Source organism: Jaculus jaculus, chromosome 13 (genome assembly GCF_020740685.1).
Source record: "Jaculus jaculus isolate mJacJac1 chromosome 13, mJacJac1.mat.Y.cur, whole genome shotgun sequence".
NCBI lineage: Eukaryota > Metazoa > Chordata > Mammalia > Rodentia > Dipodidae > Jaculus > Jaculus jaculus.
In genome coordinates, this window is record NC_059114.1 from 73,525,437 (window position 1) to 73,535,421 (window position 9,985).

Sequence of the window (9,985 nt, forward strand, 5' to 3'; positions counted from 1 at the left end):
CGTGTCTTTCACTTCCTCTTTATGTACCGCTGTCAGGGTGGCACATTCCAGGGCCTTCTTCAAGAGAATGTTTACAGATTCTTTTACCTGCTTCTCCGTTGTTAGCTTGTCTTTAAGGACACTGCTTCCAATGATGGTAACATAGAGGAAGAACAATGACTACCGCTTCAGACAGTTGGGCAATTCATGCATCCTGTGCCTGTTCTGACACTGGTCCCATTTCCTAATAAGTGGTTTTCCTTTATGAATGCATTGATTCCCCTCGCTAATCGCTTGTCCTCACTGCGCTCAGAGCACATGCAAAAAGTTTGTTGGAAAGGACATCGTTAGGATGGTTTGTTTTTTCCCATGAATTACAGACATTGAACTGAAAGGGATGATAGTAATAAAAATAAATTCAATGCTTGGATATTCAAAAATACATATAAAAATCTAGACCATTTTCAAACCACATCATGAATTAGTTCCATAGCTGATCTCTAGTCCAGTGCTCCTCCCACTAGTCCAGTTGGCCTTCTTTTAAAAAAATAGCAATTATATTACATTAAGAAAAGGAGAAAAGAGAGAGCACAGAAAGCTCTCTTACCCATGAGAACGCAAGAACAGAGCAAACTCCACCTAGAGACCCAAACTGGATCTTTTATGGGCTCTGAATGGGGGCTGAGCTAGCCAGCCCAGTCCTCAAGTTTCTGCACAGAGGATTAGGATTTTAAAATATTTTGTTTATTTATTTATTTGAGAGAGAGAGAGAGAAAGCAAGCTCATGCCAGGGCCTCTAGCCACTGCAAACAAACTCCAGATATGTGCGCCACCTTGTGCATCTGGCTTACGTGGGCTCTGGGGAATCAAACCTGGGTCCTTAGGCTTAGCAGGCAAGCACCTTAACCTCTAAACCATCTCTCTCACCCTAAAGGACCAGTTTTACTTCTTCTAGGAATCATAGTTCTCCTGGAAAGGAGAACTGCTTTGTAGGGAAGGACTCAGGTTGGGTTTATGGGAAAACAGATCTAGGGAACTCCTTTCAGCAGAAAGAGATTAGGAGAAGCTATCCTTCTCTAACTCTAGGAAGGTGCAGACCTCAAGGGCAGGCCCAAGGACATCTGTTACTTTCATGGGGCCCTGTTACCCTTAAACTGCCTCACTCCCCCCTCTCAAAAAGTCACGTAACCATCGGTAGGGATCAGGGTGGTGACAGATCCACCTTCTAGCTGAGTGGCATTGTTGGGTGTGGAAGTTGTGGTACTTCTCCAGGGGGTCTCTTTAAGTCACCCTGAATGTTATATTAGTATAGTATGGGAAGATAGTCCTGAATAAAGAAACTGAAAGGGGAAAACACAACCTAGCAGGGCGTGGTGGCACACACCTTTAATTCCAGCACTAGGGAGGCAGAGGTAGGAGGATCACCATGAGTTCCAGGCCACCCTGAGGCTACATAGAGAATTCCAGGTCAGTCTGAGCTAAAGTGAGACCCTACCTCGAAAAACAAACAAACAAACAAACAAACAAAAAAAACCACAACCCAGAAGTTAAGAGAAAAGTGGACACACAGCAAATTGGGGCTATTTAGGGTTTCCCTACTTATGGCTTTTCTCGTCTTGGCAGGTAAATTTAGAGGACCCAGGTAGATGGAGTTACACTTTCACAGAAAGTGTAACTGTCTGTCTATAAATGAGAGGCCATAAAATTAAACAGCAGCTGAGCACACAAGGTTTAAAAATTCGAAAAGTTACTATTACTAGAAACAATAGGCATAATTCTCTTTCATCATAAAGATACAGAAATCCATTTATAAAGCTGTTCACCAAATGGCAATCTAGTGTCTTGCATGTTTTGAGTTTGTTCCTGCAGATTCTGTGACTTCCCAGCCAAACACACCAGTACGATAGAGAAATTGGAGTTCCTCTGCTAGTTCACCAATATATATATACCAATACTTCGATATAGTATGACAATTTTGGTGTGTTCCCAGATCCTCATCTTATGAATTCAAAGAACTAAATTCCCAACTCATAGGGTAAAGTTTGGAGAGATTTTATTAGGTTAAGAGACGGGAATAACAGAGAGCATAGACAGCTCCTGCCCTTGAGAACGGTTAGCAGGTTTCCAGTATGTCTCCTAAGACAGTACTGCTTATCCGTGTATGCATACATTAGGAGATATGAGAGAAAAACATTTAAAAAAATCAACTAAAGCTCTTCTTTTTGACAACCCAGAGCCTGTCAGAGAGCCTAGCTGAGAGAATTTGCCTGAAAAAATTGTGTCAAAATGTGGAGGCTCCTCAACTTTATAGTTGGAAATATATCATTCAGTTGAAAATGTATTTAATATACTCACCTTTCCAAACCTTACAACTCAGATCTTAATTGTGCTCAGAATGCTTATATACAGTTGAGAAAAATCATCTAACATGAAGCCTTCTCCTTAACAAACTGTGGAATATCCGACCTAACTCATTGAATGTGATATTGAAAGTGAAAAGTAGAATAGTTATGTAGGTGCAGTTTCCCACCTACAAGATTTTGTTAGGAACAAGTGTCTTCAGTGCTGTATTGGAGCACAGTTTAAAACACATTTTGGTTCTCCCCAGTCAAGCCTGCTGGTACCTTAGCAATCTTTCCTGCACATAGTTTTGAAGCACTCCTGACCAGAGAGGGCAAGTTGTGGTTTTCACGCTGTTTTTATTGCCTTTCTCATTTAACAGTAGCATACAATAGTGTCACAGTTTAGATCTGTGCAATTTCTGGTGTAACCTTCGTGCATCCTGGGCTATAACCTGGAGCAGATTCCCTGCATTCAGCAGACATTTTCTCTTTTTCCCACCACCCTCGTGTTTTTTTTTTTTTTGTTTGTTTGTTTGTTTGGTTGGTTGGTTGGTTGTTTTTTTTTGGTTTTTTTTTTGTTTTTTTTTTTTGAGCACAGGAAGATTGAATTCATGGGATGGCCAAATAAAGTGGCTGATGGAAGCAGGCGGTATTTTAAGTCATCAGGCATTGAATATGAAGCCTTTGGAACACACACTACATTGAAAGGCCTCAGATCTGAGGAGAACCTCTGTTATCCACATGTTCATTCAGTATCCACATGCTGAACCTCCCTTGGAGGCACGATGCTGGGCTGGGAGACAAACTAGGTCCTACTTATTTATTCTAAGCATCTTATCTTGACAAAAGGCAAGTTGTTCCAGTGCAAACAAAGCATGAGGACATTTAGGTTTATTTGGGACTATTCATTATTTCAGAGAAATGACCACAGTGATTTACGTGCGGAACACATAAATCTACTTGAGGACTCCTGGTATGGACCCAGTTACTAAACAGAGATAGGAAGTGATTCTCATCCCATCTTTTCTCAGAGGCATGATTTAGATTTACAAGAACAAAAAGGTAACATTAACTTGCAGACAATTTTTATACGACAGGAGTATTAGAGGAATCTACCGATTGGCTCTTTATCTCTTGTCTTTTTAGATACGATATATAGACCAGATCTAAAAAAGTAAAACACATTCAGGAAGCTCCTGATTAGTCATGGAAATATTAGAATTTAATGGATGACACAAAGGGAAGATAATTCAAAATATTTACTAATCTGTATGTCAATTACATACATATTTATAAACTCAAACATATTTTCACCAATTTGCTTTATCTAGGTAAAACATATGACTTGAAAGTCATCTTATACAAGTATCTATGATTATAATAATTAAAAATGTATTTTCATTGTTCATTCACAGTTAATATAATGGATTCTTCATTAATGTTCCTTGCAATGATTTGCACCATTGTTTTAATTTCTAATACATGCAAGCAGAAATTCAGCTGTGTTATAACAACTGTTAAAGGGGTACTGAATAGATTCTCACTTCTTCAGTTCCATATCTTCCCACCCATTCCTGTTTCTCCCTCTCTTGGTCTTGGAGGCTTGGTATTATGCCCTAACTCTGCATGCTTTTGATCCATGAAAGCACTGGCTATAGCTTAGGCCACTCTCCACAAAAGCTCACTTTGGAGTATCTTCGTGACCATATGATCTAATGGGATCTTTTTGCCTTTCTTCCTTTGTGTTGAGAAGGACTAGCTCATTCTCCAGGATGAAGAACTTCATGTGACTCCCATTCTCTCATCTCCTTCTACATGTTTCTATGGTGTCCGTGGAAACAAAATATCTTCAAATTCTCTTATTCTGTGTACGCCATCTCCTGTAGGGACCATAACTGTGGAAAGAAAGATAGTGGGGGGAAGAAGGAAGAAAGAAGGGAAGGGAACGTAGGAGAAAGAGGGGAGTGCTTGGGTGTGGTATAGCTTCAATGACTATGATTTGTAAACAGCCAGGAAACTGACAGAGCGGAGGAAGACCAAGAATTTGGTGGATTCCTTCAGATTTCTTACAAAAAGTCATATTATTAAAGCCTTTAGAGCAACACATTTAATATTTACTTTCTTCCCAGGAGGATGTAATTTATTTATGTATTGATTTTATGTTTCCTCAGTCTTTCATAGTGCTGAAAATGTCAATAAACATGTTAGTGTTTAGACACAGATGAACAGTAGCAGGTTAGATCTGCCCTATGAGATGATCGAGTCTTTATTTGAAAGGTTCTATATAAATTCCTGCCATCTGATCCTGAGATTACCTTCCCATATTCATAGAGAGTCTGTTAATAGTTCTGTCACTGCTGATGATAGTGAGATTTATTTTTATTTTTCACTCAGACATTCATACACAGGGTGATATAGCATAGTAGGTAAACAAAGGAGAGCTGCATAGTATTTAGATTTTTTTAAAAATTAACTTCTGAAATTTCTATTGATTTATTTTTCTTTCTTTTTCTTTACATCCCATAATCTTTGTTGTTTTTATGTTCCTAGAAAGCTATTTTCCTTTTTTAACTTTTAAACTTTTTTTTGGTTTTTCAAGGTAGGGTCTCACTCTAGCCCAGGCTGACCTGGAATTCACTATGGAGTCTCAAGGTGACCTTGAACTCACAGCGATCCTCCTACCTCTGCCTCCCTAGTGCTGGGATTAAAGGCGTGCACCACCACGCCCTGCTCAACTTTTAAACTTTTTCTTAAAATTTTTATTTATTTATTTGAGAGCGACAGACATAGAGAGAAAGGCAGATAGAGGGAGAGAGAGAGAATGGGCGCGCCAGGGCCTCCAGCCTCTGCAAACGAACTCCAGATGCGTGGCCCCCTTGTGCATCTGGCTAACGTGGGACCTGGGGAACCGAGCCTCGAACCGGGGTCCTTAGGCTTCACAGGCAAGCGCTTAACCGCTAAGCCATCTCTCCAGCCCAACTTTTAAACTCTTTGACAGCCTCTATAAATATGGGCTATATACAATAATCATAATCCCCTCTCACCACCCTTCCTTTCCCTTTTGCCTCTCCCCCCTCCACAGAATCCCTTCTTCTTTTCAAGTAGTCCCTGTTATCGTTTGATGTCATTTTCTCCCTCCTATTCTTCAGGTCTGGTGTGGGTAGTGTCAGCCACTGTGAAGTCACGAATGCCATGACTACTTTGTGTCTGGAAGACAGTATTACGAAGCACTCCTCCCCTTCCTTTGGCTCTCAGATCCTTTCTGCCACCTCGCCTGCTTTGCTCCCTGAGCCTTGGAGGGTGTGACACCTACAGATGTCTCACTTAGTGCTGAACTCTCCACTGCCCTTCTTCTCAGCACTTTGATGAGTTTAATGATTACTGCCATCTGGAAAGAGAAGCCTCTCTAACCAAAAGTTAGAGTAGCATTGATATGTGGGCACAGATATAAATATTTAGAGGGTGGTTTGTTGGGCATAATATATGCATTTAGCCAGACAATAGTAGGAACTTCTTCCCTAGGACTTACAACCTCCTTAGCCATAGGTTTTTGATTAGCTTTTCAGTAGCAGGCAGGAATTCTCTCCTGTGCAGCTGTGGAGTGGCCTCAAATCCAAGCAGAGAATAGTTGGTTTCCCCCACGACAGACACGCCACCTTTTCACCAGTTGTCACATTGAGCCTGGCTGGCCAGCAGGAAAGATTGCACTGTCCAATACTGGTTAGGACCATTTACAGAGAGTCAGCAGAGTGGGGGAGGCAGCTTTTGTCCCTCCAACTTTTTTAAGTAGTTTTATTCCCTGTAACATGTAAAAATGTTAAAGAATATCTTTGTAAGATATGATGCTTTGAAAAACCATTTTGGCTTTTTTTTTTTTTTTTTGAGCAGGGCCTCATTCTAGCCTAGGCCAGCCTGGAACTCACACTGTAGTCTAGGTTAGCCGCAAACTCATGGCCATCCTTTCACTTCAGCTTCCAGAGTATTGGGATTAAAGTTGTGAGTCACCATGCCAGCCTAATTTTATTTATTTCTTTCTTTACTTTTGAGGCATGCCCAACAGACTTATCTTAAATGTATGAAAGAGTGAGAAAGAGAATTGGCACACCAGGGGCTCCAGGCACCACAATGGAACTCCAGATGCATGCGCCCCCTTGTGCACATGTGTGACATTGCATGCTTGGGTCACTACATCTGGCTTATGTGGGACCTGGAGAGTTGAACATGAGTCCTTAGGCTTTGCAGGCAAACCCCTTAACTGCTAAGCCATCTCTCCTGCCCTGTTTTTTTTTTTAATGACTTTTTTCCTATAATAGATTTATTGATTTTTTTTTCTGTCCTCTGTGCTTCAGATTGTTCAGAAGCAATGTTAAGCAAGCTCTATCATTCTATTTTTATTTTGGAGAAAAATTCAGGAAGTATTTAAAAGAAAAAAAGCAAAGTACTTAAAGTCAGAAAGTTTCTTTGATAGACATTTTAGCAATGACAACTGTATTCTAATTCTTTTCATTACATAGTAGAACAATTGTGTATGGCTTGTTACATACCAGACATACTTTCCTGCCAGTTTGAAACCACATTTTGGGGAAAACTCTGTAGTTAACAGGCAATATTTGATTTAAAAAATAAGAATTACTTTTTTTTCTAATATTTTGGTTTATGATACCTAGCACATCTTTCCTATTTACAAAGACATTTCCAATGCCATTCCCCAAAAGTAAAATCTGGTAGAGTATACTAGGCTAGTTTATTTCAGGTCACTGTATTTATTTGAATATTTGACAATAGTTACCATTTCACAGTAAATTTATGCTCTTAGCCTCTGAGGACACCCAGGCCCATGCTCTGAAAGGCTTCTTTAATTCCACTTTGAAAGACCCACTAAAAGAAGCCTTCAAATTGCCAAGAATTAAAAGTGCCAAAAAATAATATTTATGTTAAGCTTGGCTTTCTCAGGAAAGTACACTGGCTAGCATTTTACTGGCTAGTATTTCTGTCTACTCCCATATGAATTCTTTGCTTTTGTTGTTGTTGTTGTCTTTGTTTTTTTGGAAAGTAACGTATTTTATTACTATAAGATGACAACTTTTTGTTGTTGTTCAAATAGACTTGAAAACTCAACACATGACCCTTGCCAACCAAACCCTGTGCACTTAAGCATGTAGCTCAGAGTGCATTCTCTGAGCAGAGAAAACAAGCACAAACACACTGCCCTGTATGTTGTCTTGGCTGCAGAGAGGTGGCCATTGGTCTCTAACGAGGTGTTGGTAATCAGCTGCTATTCTGTACAGAAAACCACTGATTAAGGATCTTACACATCAGACAAAAACCAATAAGCTTTATAAATAAGTGATTTGCCAGTTTTCAAGCACCCTTTGAAGTATTTGATAGCTTTTAAATTGGGGAGAAAAAGTACTTTTAGCTGTCTAGAAAAAAAAAAGAATTGTTAATTAAAGCAAATTTCAGAACTTTATAGGGAATAAAGTAGATTTATGCCACTTCAAATTATACATTTATTGGGCTACTTCCAGGCACTGAATAGGTGGCCCTGGGAAGACTGTTAACCTACTTTCATATACTAGTCCAAATCGAAGATTAGATTACATGTATAATCCCCTCCAGTTTGAAATTCTTTCTACAGTTATCTTTCTGCTGAAGAGGAAATTTTACAGATGAAACTTAAACATGAGACAAATTTAGGGCTGGAGAGATGGCTTAGTGGTTAAGGCTCTTGTTTGTGAAGCCAAAGGATCCAGGTTTGACTTCCCAGGACCCAAGTAAAGCCAGACGCACGAGGTGGCGCATGTGTCTGGCGGTCATTTTCAGTGTCTAGAGGCCCTGGCATCCCATTCTCTCTCTCTCTTTCTTTCTCTTTGTCTTTCTCTCTCTCAATAAATAAATAAAATAAGAAAGATCCAAATTTAATTTTCGATAATATTTGGTTCATTTAATGTGAACCTCAATAGTAGAGTCTACAAACAACCTGGCCACTTGATGTTGCATTCTTAGGGATCTGTACATGATATAAGGAGGAAGAGCAGGGTTTCTCCTCATCATCTTCCTCTTCATACCTCCCTTTATGGCATTTGACTGGCTGCGACTCATACTGTTTATGTTGCAAATAAAAAGTGTTTTGAGGGCTGGAGAGATGGCTTAGCGGTTAAGCGCTTGCCTGTGAAGCCTAAGGACCCCAGTTCGAGGCTCAGTTCCCCAGGTCCCACGTTAGCCAGATGCACAAGGGGCACACCCATCTGGAGTTCGTTTGCAGAGGCTGGAAGCCCTGGCACGCCCATTCTCTCTCTCCCTCTATCTGTCTTTCTCTCTGTCTCTGTCGCTCTCAAATAAATAAATAAATAAATAATTTTTTTTTTTTTTTGGGCCTCCCGCGTGGAAAAAATATGGAACGCTTCACGAATTTGCGTGTCATCCTTGCGCAGGGGCCATGCTAATCTTCTCTGTATCGTTCCAATTTTAGTATATGTGCTGCCGAAGCGAGCACAATTTTTTTTTTTTTAAAGTGTTTTGAATGAGCAAGGTGGGTCTCACTGGTACCTATGATTCCCCCCCTTTTTTTGGTGGGTTCATGATGGGCCTAATGCTTCTGTGTTCTGCTGGACTACAGCAAAAGTCACATATAGCAATAATATCTGAGGGGAGATATGCAGAATGGTAGTTCATGTTCTATTATGGTCACAACTTTTATCCCCAACCCAGGTACTGTTGCTTCCAAAGGAGATGGTAGAGTGAATGCTGTGTTCATCACTAATGAGAAGAAAATCACACTATTAGATTCAAAGGTAAATGAAACACAGTCTCTGTCCTCTCAGAGTTCAAAATTCAGTGAGCGAAAAATACACGCAGAATCTCAACAATGTGATAAAGATAAAATTTAAGGGTGCGCCATACACAGGAGCACAGAGGAACAGGTATATCTTTTCCTAAAGGTGAGGCTGATAGTCATAGAAAACTTATCGGTGAGCCAGGCGTGGTGGCACATGCCTTTAATCCCAGCACTCAGGAGGCAGAGGTAGGAGGGTCACTGTGAGTTCGAGGCCACCCTGAGACTACATAGTGAGTTCCAGGTCAGCCCGGGCTACAGTGAGACCCTACCTCAGGAAAAAAAAAAAAAAAAAATCCTGCTGGTGGAAATAACCTAAGCTGAGAATTCTAGAACTATGAGTAAGAGGACAAGTAGACAAGGGGAAGGAAAAGGAATGGGACCATGTGGCAAGGCGTACAGCCAGGCACAGCTTAGGTAGTTGTGTTAAGGTACAATTGTGAGCAATAATGGTTGAGAACTTAGCAGTTCTATCACACCCTCTTCCCAGCCTATGCTATAGAGAAGACATAATACTAGTCGAATTTAAAATAGTAAAAATGCCAGAATGTAAAGTGCATTATACAAAATATTACTACTTGTTACTAGTCCAGCAAGGGTTTGAAACCAGGTCTGCTGGGTTCAAAGACTGTTCTTTCAATATGACATTTTGACCAAAGCCTTGCTAAACGGGACCTAATAGAATTAGTTCCTCACTAATCAAATATGCAATTTTTCTTTTCTGAGAATTATATGCTTTTTGTAAGTACGGTGTGTTTTTTAACTTTGAATCTTGAACTGGGCTCAGCATGATGGTGGAGTCAATGTGGATGGCCAGTCATCATTTTGA

At 40.2% G+C, this 9,985-nt stretch overlaps 1 non-coding gene across 1 annotated transcript; it reads right to left on the minus strand.

The window, feature by feature from the left end:
• Positions 1 to 8,710: 8,710 nt before the first annotated feature.
• LOC123454443 lies at positions 8,711 to 8,817 on the minus strand. Its single transcript, XR_006633393.1, has one exon. It is a non-coding gene; the product is annotated as a U6 spliceosomal RNA (small nuclear RNA).
• Positions 8,818 to 9,985: the final 1,168 nt, after the last annotated feature.